This window comes from Phyllobates terribilis, unplaced genomic scaffold (assembly GCF_046119375.1).
Source record: "Phyllobates terribilis strain yellow unplaced genomic scaffold, ASM4611937v1 Scaffold_11__3_contigs__length_659146591, whole genome shotgun sequence".
NCBI lineage: Eukaryota > Metazoa > Chordata > Amphibia > Anura > Dendrobatidae > Phyllobates > Phyllobates terribilis.
This window is the reverse complement of record NW_027362771.1, coordinates 368,801,440-368,819,644: the sequence shown is the minus strand read 5'-3', so window position 1 is coordinate 368,819,644 and position 18,205 is coordinate 368,801,440.

The following is an 18,205-nucleotide window of genomic DNA, read 5'->3' as shown; positions in this document are numbered from 1 at the left end:
TTGGCCTTGGCCTGTGTCGGGCCCTTCTGGCTTTGGCTGTCTCGGGTCCTACTGGTTTTCTTGGGCCCTGCTAGTTTTGGCCTTCTTCTGTCTCGGGCCCTACTGGTTGTCATGGGCCCGGCTGGTTTTGGCATGACTTGTCTTGCACCATACTGGTTGTCTCGGGCCCAAAAGGTTTTGGCCTTGGCTTTTCTCGGGCCCTACTTGTTGTCTCAGTTCCTGCTGGCTTTGGCCTTGGCTTGTCTCAAGCCCTACTGGTTGTCTCGGGCCCTGCTGGCTTTGGCCTTGGCCTGTCTCCGGCCCTACTGGTTGTTTTGGGCCTTTGGCCTTAGCCTGTTTTGGGCCCTGTTGGTTGTCTCGGACCCTGCTGGCTTCGGCCTTGGCTTTTATTGGGCCCTTCCTGTTGTGTCGGGTCCTGCTGGCTTTGGCCTTGGCTTGTCTCGAGCCCTAATGGTTGTCTCGGGCCCTTCTGGCATTGGCGTTGGCTTGTTTCGGGTCCTACTGGTTGTCTCAGACCCTGCTTGCTTTAACCTTGGATTGTCTCAGACCCTACTGGTTGTCTCGGGCCCTTCTGGCTTTGGCCTTGGCCTGTCTCGGGCCCTACTGGTTGCTTCATGCCTTTGGCCTTGGCCTGTTTTGGGCCCTACTGGTTGTCTCAAACACTGCTGACTGTGGCCGTGGCTTGTCTCGGCTCCTACTGGTTGTCGTCGACTCTGCTGGCTTTAGCTTTAGCCAGTCTCGTGCCTTGCTGGCTTTGGCCTTGGCCTGTCTCGGGCCCTACTGTTTTTTTCGGGCCTTTGGCCTTGGCCTGTTTTGGGCCCTACTGGTTGTCTCGAGTCCTGCTGACTGTGGCCTTGGCTTGTCTCGGGTCCTACTGGTTGTCGCGGGCCCTGCTGGCTTTAGCTTTAGCCAGTCTCGTGCCCTGCTGGCATTGGTCTTGACCTGTCTCAGGCCCTACTACTTGTCTCGGGCACTGCTGGCTTTAGCCTTGGCCTGTCTCGGGCCCTATTGGTTGTCTCGGGCGCTGTAGGCTTTGGCTTGTCTCAAGCCCTACTGACTGTCTGGGGCCCTGCTGGCTTTGGCCTTGGCTTATCTAGGGCCCTACTGGTTGTCTTGGGCCCTGCTCGCTAAGGCTTGTCTCAGACCCTACTGGTTGTCTCGGGGCCCTGCTGACTTTGGCCTTGGCTTGTCTCAGGCCCTACTAGTTGTCTTGAGCCCTTCTGGCTTAGACCTTGGATTTTCTTGGGCCCAACTGGTGGTCTCAGGCCGTCCTGGCTTTGGCCTGTCTCGGGCCCTGCTAGAATTGGCTTTGGCTTGTCTCAGGTCCTACTGCTTGTCTCGGGCCCTTCTGGCTTTGGCCTTGGCTTGTCTCAGGTCCTACTGGTTATCTCGGGCCCTACTGGCTTTAACCTTGGCTTGTCTCAGGCCCTACTGGTTGTCTCTGGCCCTTCTGGCTTTGACCTTGGCTTTTATCGGGCCCTACTTGTTGTCTCGGCACTGCTGACTTTGACCTTGGCTTGTCTCGGGCCTTACTGGATGTGCCTGTACTGCTGGCTTTGGCCTTGGCTTTTCTCGGGTCCTACTTTTTGTCTTGGGTCCTGCTGGCTTTGGCCTTGGCTTGTCTCGAGCCCTACTGGTTGTCTCGAACCCTTCTGGCATTGGCTTCGGCTTGTCTTCGGTCCTACTGGTTGTCTCAGGCCCTGCTAGCTTTGGACTGGCCTGTTTCGGACCCTACTGGTTGTTTTGGGCCTTTGGCCTTGGCCTGTTTTGGGCCCTACTGGTTGTCTCGGGCCCTGCTGACTGTGGACTAGACTTGTCTCGGGTCCTACTGGTTGTCGCGGGCCCTGATGGCTTTAGCTATAGCCAGTCTCCTACCCTGCTGGCATTGACCTTGGCATGTCTCAGACCCTACTACTTGTCTCGGGCCCAGCTGGCTTTAGCCTTGGCCTGTGTCAGGCCCTCTTGGTTGTCTCGGGCTCTGTAGGCTTTGGCTTGTCTCAAGTCCTACTGATTGTCTGGGGCCCTGCTGGCTTTGGCCTTGGCGTGTCTAGGGCCCTACTGGTTGTCTCGGCCTTGCTGGATCAGACTAGAACTGTCTCGAGCCTTACTGGTTGTCTCGGGCCTTGCTTGCTTGGTCTAGACCTGTCTCAAGCCCTACTTGTTGTCTCGGGCTTTCCTGATTCTTGCCTTGTTCTGTCTCGAGCCTTACTGGTTGTCTCGGGCCCTGCTGGCTTTGGTCTTGGCCTGTCTCGGGCACTACTGGTTGTCTCAGACCCTGCTGGCTTAGGCCTTAGCCTGTCTCAGGCCCTACTGGTTTTCTTGGGCCCTGCTGGCTTTGGTCTTCTTCTGTCTCGGGCCCTGCTTATTGTCACGGGCCTTGCTGGATTTTGGCATGGCTTGTCTTGCACACTACTGGTAGCCTCGGGCCCTGCTGGCTTTGGCCTTGGTTTTTCTCGGGCCCTACTTGTTGTCTCGGGCCCTGCTGGCTTTGGCTTTGGCTTGTCTCGAGCCCTACCGGTTGGCTCGGGCCCTTCTGGCATTGGCTTTGGCTTGTCTCGGGTCCTACTGGTTGTCTCGGACCCTGCTGGCGTTGACCTTGGCTTGTCTCAGGCCTTTCTGGCTTTGGTCTTGGCTTGTCTCGGGCTCTACTGGTTGTCTTGCGTCCAGCTGGCTTTGACCTTGGCTTTTCTCGGGCCCTACTTGTTTTCTTGGGTCCAGCTGGCTTTGACCTTCGCCTGTCTCGGGCCCTGCAGACTTTGGCCTTGTTTTGTCCCGGGCACTGCTGGCTTTGGCCTTCGCCTGTCTCGGGCCCTTCTGGCTTTGGCTGTCTCAAGTCCTGCTTGTTGTCTCAGTTCCTGCTGGCTTTGGCCTTGGCTTGTCTCAAGCCCTACTGGTTGTCTCGGGCCCTGCTGGCTTTGGCCTTGGCCTGTCTCGGGCCCTACTGGTTGTTTCGGGCCTTTGGCCTTGGCCTGTTTTGGGCCCTACTGGTAGTCTCGGGCCCTTCTGGCTTCGGCCTTGGCTTTTATAGGGCCCTTCTTGTTGTCTCGGGTCCTGCTGGCTTTGGCCTTGGCTTGTCTCAAGCCCTACTGGTTGTCTCAGGCCCTTTTGGCATTGGCTTTGGCTTGTCTCGGGTCCTACTGGTTGTCTTGGACCCTGCTTACTTTAACCTTGGCTTGTCCCAGACCCTACTGGTTGTCTCGGGCCCTTCTGGCTTTGACCTTGGCCTGTTTTGGTCCCTACTGGTTGTCTCGAGCCCTGCTGACTGTGGCCTTGCCTTGTCTCGTCTACTGGTTGTCGTCGGCCCTGCTGGCTTTAGCTTTAGCCAGTCTCGTGCCTTGCTGGCTTTGGCCTTGGCCTGTATCAGGCCCTACTGTTTTTTTCGGGCCTTTGGCCTTGGCCTGTTTTGGGCCCTACTGGTTGTCTCAAACCCTGCTGACTGTGGCCTTGGCTTGTCTCGGGTCCTACTGGTTGTCGCAGGCCCTGCTGGCTTTAGCTTTAGCCAGTCTCGTGCCCTGCTGGCACTGGCCTTGGCCTGTCTCAGGCCCTACTACTTGTCTCGGGCACTGCTGGCTTTAGCCTTGGCCTGTCTCGGGCAATATTGGTTGTCTCGGGCACTGTAGGGGCTTGTCTCAAGCCCTACTGATTGTCTGGGGCGCTGCTGGCTTTGGCCTTGGCTTGTCTAGGGCCCTACTGGTTGTCTTGAGCCTTGCTAACTTGGACTAGACCTGTCTCGGGCCCTACTGGTTGTCTTGGGCCCTGTTAGCTATGGCTTGTCTCAGACCCTACTGGTTGTCTCGGGCCCTGCTGACTTTGGCCTTGGCTTGACTCAGGCCCTACTAGTTGTCTTGAGCCCTTCTGGCTTAGACCTTGGATTTTCTTGGGCCCAAATGGTGGTCTCGGGCCGTCTTGGCTTTGGCCTGTCTCGGGCCCTGCTAGATTTGGCTTTGGCTTGTCTCAGGACTTACTGGTTGTCTCGGGCCTTGCTGGCTTGGAGTAGACCTGTCTCGGGCCCTACTGGTTGTCTCGGGCCTTGCTTGCTTGGCCTAGACCTGTCTCAAGCCCTACTTGTTGTCTCGGGCTTTCATGACTCTTGCCTTGTTCTGTCTCGGGCCTTACTGGTTGTCTCGGGCCCTGCTGGCTTTGGTCTTGGCCTGTCTCGGGCACTACTGGTTGTCTCAGACCCTGTTGGCTTAGGCCTTGGCCTGTCTCAGGCCCTACTGGTTTTCTTGGGCCCTGCTGAATTTGGCTTTCTTCTGTCTTGGGCCCTACTGGTTGTCACGGGCCCTGCTGTATTTTGGCATGGCTTGTTTTGCACCTTACTGGTTGCCTCGGGCCCTGCTGGTTTTGGCCTTGGCTTTTCTCGGGTCCTACTTGTTGTCTCGGGCCCTGCTGGCTTTGGCCTTGGCTAGTCTCGAGCCCTACCAGTTGGCTCGGGCCTTTCTGGCATTGGCTTTGGCTTGTCTCGGGTCCTACTGGTTGTCTCGGACCCTGCTGGCTTTGACCTTGGCTTGTCTCAGGCCCTTCTGGCTTTGGTCTTTGTTTGTCTCAGGCCCTTCTGGTTGTCTTGGGTCCAGCTGGCTTTGACCTTGGCTTTTCTCGGGCCCTACTTGTTATCTTGGGTCCAGCTGGCTTTGACCTTGGCTTTTCTCGGGCCCTGCTGGCTTTGGCCTTCGCCTGTTTCGGGCCCTACCGGTTGTCTCGGGCCTTTGGCCTAGGCCTGTTTTGGGCACCACTGGTTGTTACAGCTCCTACTGGTTGTCTTGGGCTCTGTTGGCTTTGGTCTTGGCCTGCCTCATGCCCTGTTGGCTTTTGCCTGTCTTGGGCCCTACTGGTTGTCTCAGGCCCTGCTGTCTTTAGCCTTGGCCTGTGTCGGTTGTTTTGGGCCTTGCTGGCATTGGCTTGTCCCGGGCCCTGCTAGCTTTGACCTTGGCCTCTCTCGGGCCCTGCAGACTTTGGCCTTGTTTTGTCCCGGGCACTGCTGGCTTTGGCTTTAGCCTGTGTCGGGCCCTTCTGGCTTTGGCTGTCTCGGGTCCTACTGGTTTTCTTGGGCCCTGCTAGTTTTGGCTATCTTCTGTCTCGGGCCCTAATGGTTGTCATGGGCCCTGCTGGCTTTTGGTACGACTTGTCTTGCACCATACTGGTTGTCTCGGGCCCTGCTGGCTTTGGCCTTGGCTTTTCTCTGGCCTTACTTGTTGTCTCAGTTCCTGCTGGCTTTGGCCTTGGCTTGTCTTGGGCCCTACTGGTTGTCTCGGGCCTTGCTGGCTTGGCCTAGACCTGTCTCGAGCCCTATTGGTTGTCTCGGGCTTTGCTGACTTTAGCCTTGTTCTGTCTCGGGCCTTACTGGTTGTCTCGGGCCCTGCTGGCTTTGGCCTTGGCCTGTCTCGGGCTCTACTGGTTGTCTCAGACCCTGCTGGCTTTGGCCTTGGCCTGTCTCAGGCCCTACTGGTTTTCTTGGGCCCTGCTAGCTTTGGCCTTCTTCTGTCTCGGACCTACTGGATGTCACGGGTCCTGCTGGATTTTGCCATGGCTTGTCTCGCACCCTACTGGTTGCATAAGGCCCTGATGGCTTGGGCCTTGGCTTTTCTCGGGCCCTACTTGTTGTCTCGGGCCCAGCTGGCTTTGGCCTTGGCTTGTCTCGGGCCCTACCGGTTGGCTCGGACCCTTCTAGCATTGGCTTGTCTCGGGTCCTCCTAGTTGTCTCGGACCCTGCTGGCTTTGACCTTGGCTTGTCTCAGGCTCTACTGGTTGTCTTGGGCCCTTCTGGCTTTGGCCTTGGCTTGTATCGGGCCCTACTGGTTGTCTTGGGTCCAGCTGGCTTTGAACTTGGCTTTTCTCGGGCCCTACTGGTTGCCTCGGGCCCTGCTGGCTTTGGCCTTCGCCTGTTTCGGCCCTACCGGTTGTCTCGGGCCTTTGGCCTAGGTGTGTTTTGGGCCCCACTGTTTTTTTCGGGTATTATTAGTTGTCTTAGGCTCTGTTGGCTTTGGTCTTGGCCTGTCTTGTGCCCTGCTGGCTTTGGCCTGTGTCAGGCCCTACTACTTGTCTCGGGCACTGCTGTCTTAAGCCTTGGCCTGACTTGGGCCCTATTGGTTGTCTCGGGCACTGCAGGCTTTGGCTTGTCTCAAGCCCTAATGATTGTCTGGGGTCCTGCTGGCTTTGGTCTTGGCCTGTCTCGGGCCCTACTGGTTGTCTTGGGCCTTGCTGGCTTGGACTGGACCTGTCTCGGGCCCTACTGGTTATCTCGGGCATTGCTGGCTTGGCCTAGACCTGTCTCAAGCACTACTTGTTGTCTTGGGCTTTCCTGACTTTTGCCTTCTTCTATATTGGGCCTTACTGGCTGTCTCGGGCCCTGCTGGCTTTGGCCTTGGCCTGTCTCGGGCTCTACTGGTTGCCTCGGACCCTGCTGGTTTTGGCCTTAGCCAGTCTCAGCCCCTACTGGTATTCTTGGGCCCTGCTGGCTTTGGCCTTCTTCTATCTCGGGCCCTACTGGTGTTGCCTCCGGACATGCTGGCTTTGGCCTTGGCTTTTCTCGGGTCCTACTTGTTGTCTCGGGCCCTGCTGGCTTTGGCTTTGGCTTGTCTCGGGTCCTACTGGTTTTCTCTGACCCTTCTGGCTTTGACCTTGGCTAGTCTCAGGCCCTACTGGTTGTCTCGGGCACTTCTGGCTTTGGTCTTGGCTTGTTTCGGGCCCTACTGGTTGTCTTGGGTCCAGCTGGCTTTGACCTTGGCTTTTCTCGGGCCCTACTCGTTATCTTGCGTCCAGCTGGCTTTGACCTTGGCTTTTCTCGGGCCCTGCTGGCTTTGGCCTTCGCCTGTTTCGGGCCCTAACGGTTGTCTCGGGCCTTTGGCCTAGGCCTGTTTTGGGCACCACTGGTTGTTTCAGTTCCTACTGGTTGTCTTGGGCTCTGTTGGCTTTGGTATTGGCCTGTCTCGTGCCCTGCTGGCTTTGGCCTGTCTCTGGCCCTACTGGTTGTCTCGGACCCTGCTGTCTTTAGCCTTGTGCTGTGTCGGTTGTTTTGGGCCTTGCTGGCATTGGCTTTGGCTTGTCCCAGGCCCTGCTAGCTTTGGCCTTGGCCTGTCACGGGCCCTGCAGACTTTGCCCTTCTTCTGTCCCAGGCCCTGCTGGCTTTGGCCTTTGCCTTTGTCGGGCCCTTCTGGCTTTGGCTGTCTCGGGTCCTACTGGTTTTCTTGGGCCCTGCTAGTTTCGGCCTTCATCTGTCTCGGGCCCTACTGGTTGTCATGGGCCCTGGTGGCTTTTGGCATGACTTGTCTTGCGCCATACTGGTTGTCTCGGGCCCTGCTGGCTTTGGCCTTGGCTTTTCTCGGGCCCTACTTGTTGTCTCAGGTCCTGCTGGCTTTGGCCTTGGCTTGTCTCAAGCCCTACTGGTTGTTTCGGGCCCTGCTGGCTTTGGCCTTGGCCTGTCTCGGGCCCTACTGGCTGTCTTAGGCCCTTCTGGCTTTGGACTTGGCTTTTGTCGGGCCTTACTAGATGTCCCTGTCCTGCTGGCTTTGGCCTTGGCTTTTCTCGGGTCCTACTTTTTGTCTCGGGTCCTGCTGGCTTTGGCCTTGGCTTGTCTCGAGCCCTACTGGTTGTCTCGGACCCTTCTGGCATTGGCTTTGGCTTGTCTTGGGTCCAACTGGTTGTCTCAGGCCCTTCTGGATTTGGCCTTGGCTTGTCTCGGGTCCTACTGGTTGTCTCAGGCCCTGCTAGCTTTGGCCTTGGCCTGTCTCGGGCCCTACTGGTTGTCTCGTGCCTTGCTGGCTTAGACTAGACCTGTCTCGGACCCTACTAGTTGTCTAGGGCCTTGCTGGCTTGGCCTAGACCTGTCTCGAGCCCGACTGGTTGTCTCGGGCTTTGCTGACTTTTGCTTGTTCTGTCTCGGGCCTTACTGGTTTTCTTGGCCCTGCTGGCTTTGGCCTCGGCCTGTCTCGGGCTCTACTGGTTGTCTCGGACCCTTCTGGCTTTGGCCTTGGCCTGTCTCAGGCCCTACTGGTTTTCTTGGCCCTGCTAGCTTTGGCTTTCTACTGTCTCGGGCCTTACTGGATGTCACCTACCCTGCTGGATTTTGTCATGGCTTGTCTCGCACACTACTGGCTGCCTTGGGCCATGCTGGCTTTGGCCTTGGCTTTTCTCGTGCCCTACTTGTTGTCTGGGGTACAGCTGGCTTTGGCCTTGACTTGACTCGGGCCCTAATGGTTGGCTTGGGCCCTTCTGGCATTGGCTTTGGCTCGTCTCAGGTCCTACTAGTTGTCTCGGATCCTGCTGGTTTTGACCTTGGCTTGTCTCAGGCCCTACTGGTTACATAGTTAGTAAAGCCGAATAAAGACTTGCGTCCATCAAGTTCGACCTGTTAGTTCTGTAATTGCTAAAGTTGATCCAGAGGAGGGCAAAAACCCCAAATGATTTGGCAAATCTTCACCTGAGGAAAAATTCCCTCCCGACTCTGAAACCAGCAGTCAGAATAAATCCCTGTATCAACCTACTATTTTATTCTATTTTTAAGTATATGCTGAAATCTGCCTGGTATCTAGAAAAGCATCCAGTCCCCGCTTGAACTGGTTTAGTGAATCCGACATTACCGTCTCCTCACTCAGTGAATTCCATATTCTCACTGCTCTTACCGTAAAGAACCCCTTCCTATGCTGGTGCTGAAACCTTTTCTCTTCCAGTCTTAGTGAGTGCCCTCTTGTTACCGTAATATCCCTCCTTTTGAACAAATCCCGGGCAAGGTCTCTATACTGTCCCCTAACATATTTGTACACATTTATTATGTCCCCCCTCAACCTTCTCTTTTCCAGGCTGAATAGTCCTAGTTTTGCCAGCCTCTCTGGGTATTGCAGTCCCTCCATTCCCCTTATTAATTTTGTTGCCCTTCTTTGTACCTTTTCAAGCTCATTTATATCCTTTCTATATATTGGGGCCCATAACTGAGCACAGTATTCCAAGTGTGGTCTGACCAGTGCTTTGTACAGTGGAAGAACAATGTTCTCCTCCTTTGCAGCTATACCTCTTCTGATACATCCCATTACCCTGTTTGCCCTTACAGCAGCGGCCTGACTTTGGGCACTCCAATTTAGTTTGCTATCAATCAAGATGCCCAAGTCCTTCTCCATCTCTGAATTCCCCAATGATTTCCCATTCAGTGAGTACTGGTGACTTCCATTTTTCCTTCCCATATGTATGACCTTACATTTCTCCTCGTTAAACCTCATTTGCCATTTAATGCTCCACCTACCCAGCTTATCCAAATCCCTCTGTAGGTCTGCACTGTCCTCTTTTGTATTAATTGTTTTACATAACTTTGTGTCATCTGCAAATATTGATATTTTACTATTTATCCCGTTGACTATGTCGTTAATAAAGATATTAAATAACATTGGGCCTAGTACAGACCCCTGTGGTACCCCACTAGTGACGCTTACCCAATCTGAGTATATTCCATTTATAACCACCCTCTGCCTTCTATCCTTTAGCCAGTTAGCTACCCACTTGCAGACATTTTCCCCCAGCCCCATCATTCTCATTTTGTATACCAACCTATTATGTGGCACGCTATCGAACGCTATGGTTGTCTCGGGCCCTTCTGGCTTAGGCCTTGGCTTGTCTCGGGCTCCACTGGTTGTCTTGGGTCCAGCTGGCTTTGACCTTGGCTTTTCTCGGGCCCTAATGGTTGCCTCGGGCCCTGCTGGCTTTGGCTTGTCTCAAGACCTACTGATTGTCTGGGGCCCTGCTGGCTTTGGCCTTGGCTTGTCTAAGGCCCTACTGGTTGTCTCGGGCCTTTCTGGCTTAGACTAGACCTGTCTCGGACCCTACTAGTTGTCTCGGGCCTTGCTGGCTTGGCCTAGACCTGTCTCGAGCCCTACTGGTTGTCTCGGGCTTTGCTGACTTTTGCCTTGTTCTGTCTCGGGCCTTACTGTTTGTCTCGGGCCCTGCTGGCTTTGTCCTTGGCCTGTCTCGGGCTCTACTGGTTGTCTCGGACCCTGCTGGCTTTGGCCTTGGCCTGTCTCAGGCCCTACTGGTTTTCTTGGGCCCTGCTGGCTTTGGCCTTCTTTCTCGGGCCCTACTGGATGTCACGGGCCCTGCTGGATTTTGCCATGGCTTTTCTCGCACCCTACTGGTTGCCTCGGGCCCTGCTGGCTTTGGCCTTGGCTTTTCTCAGGCCCTACTTGTTGTCTCGGTCCCAGCTGGCTTTGGCCTTGGCTTGTCTCGGGCCCTACCGGTTGGCTCGGGCCCTTTTGGCTTTGGCTTGCCTCGGGTCCTACTAATTGTCTCAGACCCTGCTGGCTTTGACCTTGGCTTGTCTCAGACCCTACTGGTTGTCTCGGGCCCTTCTGGCTTTGGCCTTGGCTTGTCTCGGGCCCTACTGGTTGTCTTGGGTCCAGTTGGCTTTTACCTTGGCTTTTCTCGGGCCCTACTGGTTGCCTAACGCCCTGCTGGCTTTGGCCTTCGCCTGTTTAGGGCCCTACCAGTTGTCTTGGGCCTTTGGCCTAGGCCTGTTTTGGGCCCCACTGATTGTTTCGGGTCCTATTGGTTGTCTTGGGCTCTGTTGGCTTTGGTCTTGGTCTGTCTTGTGCCCTGCTGGCTTTGGCCTGTCTCAGGCCCTACTACTTGTCTCAGACACTGCTGGCTTAAGCCTTGGCCAGTCTCGGGCCCTACTGGTTGTCTTGGGCCTTGCAAGCTTGGACTAGACCTGTCTCGGGCCATACTGGTTGTCTCGGGCCTTGCTGGCTTGGCTTAGACCTGTCTCAAGCCCTACTTGTTGTCTCGGGCTTTCCTGACTTTTGCCTTGCTCATTCTCGGGCCTTACTGGTTGTCTAAGGCCCTGCTGGCTTTGGCCTTGGCCTGTCTCGGGCTCTACTGGTTGTCTCGGACCCTGCTGGCTTTGGCCTTGGCCTGTCTCAGGCCCTACTGGTTTTCTTGGGCTCTGCTGGCTTTGGCCTTCTTCTGTCTCGGGCCATACTGGTTGTCACGGGCCCTGCTGGCTTTGGCATGGCTTGTCTTGCACCCTACTGGTTGCCTTGGGCCCTGGTGGCTTTGGCCTTGGCTTTTCTCGGGCCCTACTTGTTGTCTCGGGCCATGCTGGCTTTGGCCTTGGCTTGTCTCGGGACCCACTGGTTGTCTCAGGCCCTGCTGGCTTTGGCCTTGGCCTGTCTCAGGCCCTGCTGACTTTGGCCTGACTATGGCCCTACTGGTTTTGACCTTGGCCTCTTTTTGGATCTACTGGTTGTCTTGGGCCCTGCTGGCTTTGGCCTTGACTTGTCTCGGGCCCTACTGACTTTTACCATGGCTTGTCTTGGGCCGTACTGGATGTCTCGGGTCCTGCTGGATTTTGGCATGGCTTGTCTCGAACACTACTGGTTGCCTCAGCCCTGGTGGCTTTGGCCTTGTCTTTTCTCGGGCCCTACTTGTTGTCTCGGGCCCTGCTGGCTTTGCCCTTGGCTTCTCTCGAGCCCTACCGGTGGGCTCGGGCCCTTCTGGCATTGGCTTTGGCTTGTCTCGGGTCCTACTGGTTATCTCAGACCCTACTGGCTTTGACCTTGGCTTGTCTAAGGCACTACTGGTTGTCTCGGGCCCTTCTGGCTTTTTTCTTGGCTTGTCTTGGGCTCTACTGGTTGTCTCGGGTCCAGCTGGCTTTGACCTTGGCTTTTCTCAGGCCCTACTGGTTGTCTTAGGTCCAGCTGGCTGTGACCTTGGCTATTCTCGGGCCCTGCTGGTTTTGGCCTTTGCCTGTTTCGGGCCCTACCGGTTGTCTCGGGCCTTTGTGCTAGGCCCGCTTTGGGCCCCACTGGTTGTTTCGGGTCTTACTGGTTGTCTTGGGCTCTGTTGGCTTTGGTCTTGGCCTGTCTCATGCCCTGCTGGCTTTGGCCTGTCTCGGGCCCTACTGGTTGTCTCGGGCCCTGCTGTCTTTAGCCTTGGCCTGTGTCGGTTGTTTTGGGCCTTGCTGGCATTGGCTTTGGCTTGATCCGGGCCCTGATAGCTTTGGCCTTGGCCTGTCTCGGGCCCTACTGGTTGTCTCGTGCCTTGCTGGCTTAGACTAGACCTGTCTCGGACCCTACTAGTTGTCTAGGGCCTTGCTGGCTTGGCCTAGACCTGTCTCGAGCCCGACTGGTTGTCTCGGGCTTTGCTGACTTTTGCTTGTTCTGTCTCGGGCCTTACTGGTTTTCTTGGCCCTGCTGGCTTTGGCCTCGGCCTGTCTCGGGCTCTACTGGTTGTCTCGGACCCTTCTGGCTTTGGCCTTGGCCTGTCTCAGGCCCTACTGGTTTTCTTGGCCCTGCTAGCTTTGGCTTTCTACTGTCTCGGGCCTTACTGGATGTCACCTACCCTGCTGGATTTTGTCATGGCTTGTCTCGCACACTACTGGCTGCCTTGGGCCATGCTGGCTTTGGCCTTGGCTTTTCTCGTGCCCTACTTGTTGTCTGGGGTACAGCTGGCTTTGGCCTTGACTTGACTCGGGCCCTAATGGTTGGCTTGGGCCCTTCTGGCATTGGCTTTGGCTCGTCTCAGGTCCTACTAGTTGTCTCGGATCCTGCTGGTTTTGACCTTGGCTTGTCTCAGGCCCTACTGGTTACATAGTTAGTAAAGCCGAATAAAGACTTGCGTCCATCAAGTTCGACCTGTTAGTTCTGTAATTGCTAAAGTTGATCCAGAGGAGGGCAAAAACCCCAAATGATTTGGCAAATCTTCACCTGAGGAAAAATTCCCTCCCGACTCTGAAACCAGCAGTCAGAATAAATCCCTGTATCAACCTACTATTTTATTCTATTTTTAAGTATATGCTGAAATCTGCCTGGTATCTAGAAAAGCATCCAGTCCCCGCTTGAACTGGTTTAGTGAATCCGACATTACCGTCTCCTCACTCAGTGAATTCCATATTCTCACTGCTCTTACCGTAAAGAACCCCTTCCTATGCTGGTGCTGAAACCTTTTCTCTTCCAGTCTTAGTGAGTGCCCTCTTGTTACCGTAATATCCCTCCTTTTGAACAAATCCCGGGCAAGGTCTCTATACTGTCCCCTAACATATTTGTACACATTTATTATGTCCCCCCTCAACCTTCTCTTTTCCAGGCTGAATAGTCCTAGTTTTGCCAGCCTCTCTGGGTATTGCAGTCCCTCCATTCCCCTTATTAATTTTGTTGCCCTTCTTTGTACCTTTTCAAGCTCATTTATATCCTTTCTATATATTGGGGCCCATAACTGAGCACAGTATTCCAAGTGTGGTCTGACCAGTGCTTTGTACAGTGGAAGAACAATGTTCTCCTCCTTTGCAGCTATACCTCTTCTGATACATCCCATTACCCTGTTTGCCCTTACAGCAGCGGCCTGACTTTGGGCACTCCAATTTAGTTTGCTATCAATCAAGATGCCCAAGTCCTTCTCCATCTCTGAATTCCCCAATGATTTCCCATTCAGTGAGTACTGGTGACTTCCATTTTTCCTTCCCATATGTATGACCTTACATTTCTCCTCGTTAAACCTCATTTGCCATTTAATGCTCCACCTACCCAGCTTATCCAAATCCCTCTGTAGGTCTGCACTGTCCTCTTTTGTATTAATTGTTTTACATAACTTTGTGTCATCTGCAAATATTGATATTTTACTATTTATCCCGTTGACTATGTCGTTAATAAAGATATTAAATAACATTGGGCCTAGTACAGACCCCTGTGGTACCCCACTAGTGACGCTTACCCAATCTGAGTATATTCCATTTATAACCACCCTCTGCCTTCTATCCTTTAGCCAGTTAGCTACCCACTTGCAGACATTTTCCCCCAGCCCCATCATTCTCATTTTGTATACCAACCTATTATGTGGCACGCTATCGAACGCTATGGTTGTCTCGGGCCCTTCTGGCTTAGGCCTTGGCTTGTCTCGGGCTCCACTGGTTGTCTTGGGTCCAGCTGGCTTTGACCTTGGCTTTTCTCGGGCCCTAATGGTTGCCTCGGGCCCTGCTGGCTTTGGCTTGTCTCAAGACCTACTGATTGTCTGGGGCCCTGCTGGCTTTGGCCTTGGCTTGTCTAAGGCCCTACTGGTTGTCTCGGGCCTTTCTGGCTTAGACTAGACCTGTCTCGGACCCTACTAGTTGTCTCGGGCCTTGTTGGCTTGGCCTAGACCTGTCTCGAGCCCTACTGGTTGTCTCGGGCTTTGCTGACTTTTGCCTTGTTCTGTCTCGGGCCTTACTGTTTGTCTCGGGCCCTGCTGGCTTTGTCCTTGGCCTGTCTCGGGCTCTACTGGTTGTCTCGGACCCTGCTGGCTTTGGCCTTGGCCTGTCTCAGGCCCTACTGGTTTTCTTGGGCCCTGCTGGCTTTGGCCTTCTTTCTCGGGCCCTACTGGATGTCACGGGCCCTGCTGGATTTTGCCATGGCTTTTCTCGCACCCTACTGGTTGCCTCGGGCCCTGCTGGCTTTGGCCTTGGCTTTTCTCAGGCCCTACTTGTTGTCTCGGTCCCAGCTGGCTTTGGCCTTGGCTTGTCTCGGGCCCTACCGGTTGGCTCGGGCCCTTTTGGCTTTGGCTTGCCTCGGGTCCTACTAATTGTCTCAGACCCTGCTGGCTTTGACCTTGGCTTGTCTCAGACCCTACTGGTTGTCTCGGGCCCTTCTGGCTTTGGCCTTGGCTTGTCTCGGGCCCTACTGGTTGTCTTGGGTCCAGTTGGCTTTTACCTTGGCTTTTCTCGGGCCCTACTGGTTGCCTAACGCCCTGCTGGCTTTGGCCTTCGCCTGTTTAGGGCCCTACCAGTTGTCTTGGGCCTTTGGCCTAGGCCTGTTTTGGGCCCCACTGATTGTTTCGGGTCCTATTGGTTGTCTTGGGCTCTGTTGGCTTTGGTCTTGGTCTGTCTTGTGCCCTGCTGGCTTTGGCCTGTCTCAGGCCCTACTACTTGTCTCAGACACTGCTGGCTTAAGCCTTGGCCAGTCTCGGGCCCTACTGGTTGTCTTGGGCCTTGCAAGCTTGGACTAGACCTGTCTCGGGCCATACTGGTTGTCTCGGGCCTTGCTGGCTTGGCTTAGACCTGTCTCAAGCCCTACTTGTTGTCTCGGGCTTTCCTGACTTTTGCCTTGCTCATTCTCGGGCCTTACTGGTTGTCTAAGGCCCTGCTGGCTTTGGCCTTGGCCTGTCTCGGGCTCTACTGGTTGTCTCGGACCCTGCTGGCTTTGGCCTTGGCCTGTCTCAGGCCCTACTGGTTTTCTTGGGCTCTGCTGGCTTTGGCCTTCTTCTGTCTCGGGCCATACTGGTTGTCACGGGCCCTGCTGGCTTTGGCATGGCTTGTCTTGCACCCTACTGGTTGCCTTGGGCCCTGGTGGCTTTGGCCTTGGCTTTTCTCGGGCCCTACTTGTTGTCTCGGGCCATGCTGGCTTTGGCCTTGGCTTGTCTCGGGACCCACTGGTTGTCTCAGGCCCTGCTGGCTTTGGCCTTGGCCTGTCTCAGGCCCTGCTGACTTTGGCCTGACTATGGCCCTACTGGTTTTGACCTTGGCCTCTTTTTGGATCTACTGGTTGTCTTGGGCCCTGCTGGCTTTGGCCTTGACTTGTCTCGGGCCCTACTGACTTTTACCATGGCTTGTCTTGGGCCGTACTGGATGTCTCGGGTCCTGCTGGATTTTGGCATGGCTTGTCTCGAACACTACTGGTTGCCTCAGCCCTGGTGGCTTTGGCCTTGTCTTTTCTCGGGCCCTACTTGTTGTCTCGGGCCCTGCTGGCTTTGCCCTTGGCTTCTCTCGAGCCCTACCGGTGGGCTCGGGCCCTTCTGGCATTGGCTTTGGCTTGTCTCGGGTCCTACTGGTTATCTCAGACCCTACTGGCTTTGACCTTGGCTTGTCTAAGGCACTACTGGTTGTCTCGGGCCCTTCTGGCTTTTTTCTTGGCTTGTCTTGGGCTCTACTGGTTGTCTCGGGTCCAGCTGGCTTTGACCTTGGCTTTTCTCAGGCCCTACTGGTTGTCTTAGGTCCAGCTGGCTGTGACCTTGGCTATTCTCGGGCCCTGCTGGTTTTGGCCTTTGCCTGTTTTGGGCCCTACCGGTTGTCTCGGGCCTTTGTCCTAGGCCCGCTTTGGGCCCCACTGGTTGTTTCGGGTCTTACTGGTTGTCTTGGGCTCTGTTGGCTTTGGTCTTGGCCTGTCTCATGCCCTGCTGGCTTTGGCCTGTCTCGGGCCCTACTGGTTGTCTCGGGCCCTGCTGTCTTTAGCCTTGGCCTGTGTCGGTTGTTTTGGGCCTTGCTGGCATTGGCTTTGGCTTGATCCGGGCCCTGATAGCTTTGGCCTTGGCCTGTCTCGGGCCCTGCAGACTTTGGCCTTGAACTGTCCAGGGCCCTGCTGGCTTTGGCTTTGGTCTGTGTCAGGCCCTTCTGGCTTTGGCTGTCTCAGGCCCTACTGGTTTTCTTGGGCCCTGCTAGCTTCGGCCTTCTTCTGTCTCGGGCCATACTGGTGGTCACGGGCCCTGCTGGCTTTGGCCTTAGCTTTTCTCGGGCCCTACTTGTCTCAGGTCCTGCTGGCTTTGGCCTTGGCTTTTCTCGAGCCCTACTGGTTGTCTCGGGCCCTGCTGGCTTCGGCATTGGCCTGTGTCGGGCCCTACTGGTTGTTTGAAGTCTTTGGCCTTGGCCTGTGTTGGGCCCTACTGGTTGTCTCAAGCCCTGTTGACTGTGGCCTTGGCTTGTCTCGGGTTCTACTGGTTGTCGCGGGCCCTGCTGGCTTTAGCTTTAGCCAGTCTCGTGCCCTGCTGGCATTGGTCTTGGCTTGTCTAGGGTCCTACTGGTTGTCTTGGGCTTGCTGGCTTGGACTAGACCTGTCTCGGGCCCTACTGGTTGTCTCGGGCCTTGCTGGCTTTGCTTAGACCTGTCTCGAGCCCTACTGGTTGTCTCGGGCTTTCCTGACTTTTGCCTTGTTCTATCTCGGGACTTACTGGTTGTCTCGGGCCCTGCTGGCTTTGGCCTTAGCCTGTCTCGGGCCCTACTGGAAGTTTCAGATCATGCAGGCTTTGGCCTCGGGCTCTACTGGTTTTCTTGGGCCCTGCTGGCTTTGGCCTTCTTCTGTCTCGGGCCCTACTGGTTGTCACGGGCCCTGCTGGATTTTGGCATGGCTTGTCAGGCTCCCTATTGGTTGCCTCTGGCCCTGCTGGCTTTGGCTTTTCTCGGGCACTACTTGTTGTCTCAGGCCCTGCTGGCTTTGGCCTTGGTCTGTGTCGGGCCCTTCTGGCTTTGGCTGCTTCGGGCCCCACTGGTTTTCTTGGGCCCTGCTAGCTTTGGCCTTCTTCTGTCTCAGGCCCTGCTGGTTGTCACGGGCCCTGCTGGATTTTGGCTTGGCTTGTCTTGCACCATACTGGTTGTCTCAGGCCCTGCTGGCTTTGACCTTGGCTTGTCTAGGGCCCTACTGGTTGTGTTGCGCCCTGCTGGCTTTCGCCTTGGCCTTTCTCGGGCCTTACTGGTTGTGTAGGGCATTTTTACCTTGGCCTATTTTTGGCCCTACTGGTTTTCTCAGGCCCTGCTAGCTGTGGCTTCGGATTGTCTCGGGTCCTACTGGTTGTCTCGGATCATGCTGGCTTTGCCCTTGGCCTGTCTCGTGCCCTTCTGGCTTTGGCCTTGGCCTGTCTCGGACCCTACTGGTTGTATCAGGCCCTGCTGGCTTTGGCCTTGGCCTGAAACATGCCCTGCTAGCTTTGGCCTTGGCCTGTCACGGGCCCTGCTGGCTTTTCTCATGGCCTATCTCGGGCCCTCCTGGTTGTCTCAGGCCTTTGGCCTTGGCGTGTTTTTGGCCCTACTGGTTGTCTCGGGCCCTGTTGTCTGTGGCCTTGGAATGTCTCAGGCTCTACTGGTTGTCTCGAGCCCTGCTTGCTTTGGCCTTGGCCTGAAACATGCCCTGCTAGCTTTGGCCTTGCCCTGTCTCGGGCCCTACTAGTTGTATTGGGCCCTGCTGGCTTTACCCTTGGCCGGTCTCAGGTCCTACTGGTGGTCCGGGCCCTGCTAGCTTTGGCCTTGGCCTGTCTCGGCCCCTAATGGTTGTCTCGGGCCCTGCAGGCTTTGGCCTTGGCCTGTCTCAGGCCCTATTGGTTGTCTCTGGCCCTGTTGGCTTTGGACTTGACCTGTCTCGGGTCAACTGGTTGTTTTGGGCCCTGCTGGGTTTGGCCTTGGCCTCTCTCAGGCCTTACTGGTTGTCTCGGGCCCTGCTGGCTTTAGCCTTGCCTTTTCTCATACCCTCCTGGATGTCTTGGGCCCTGATTGCTT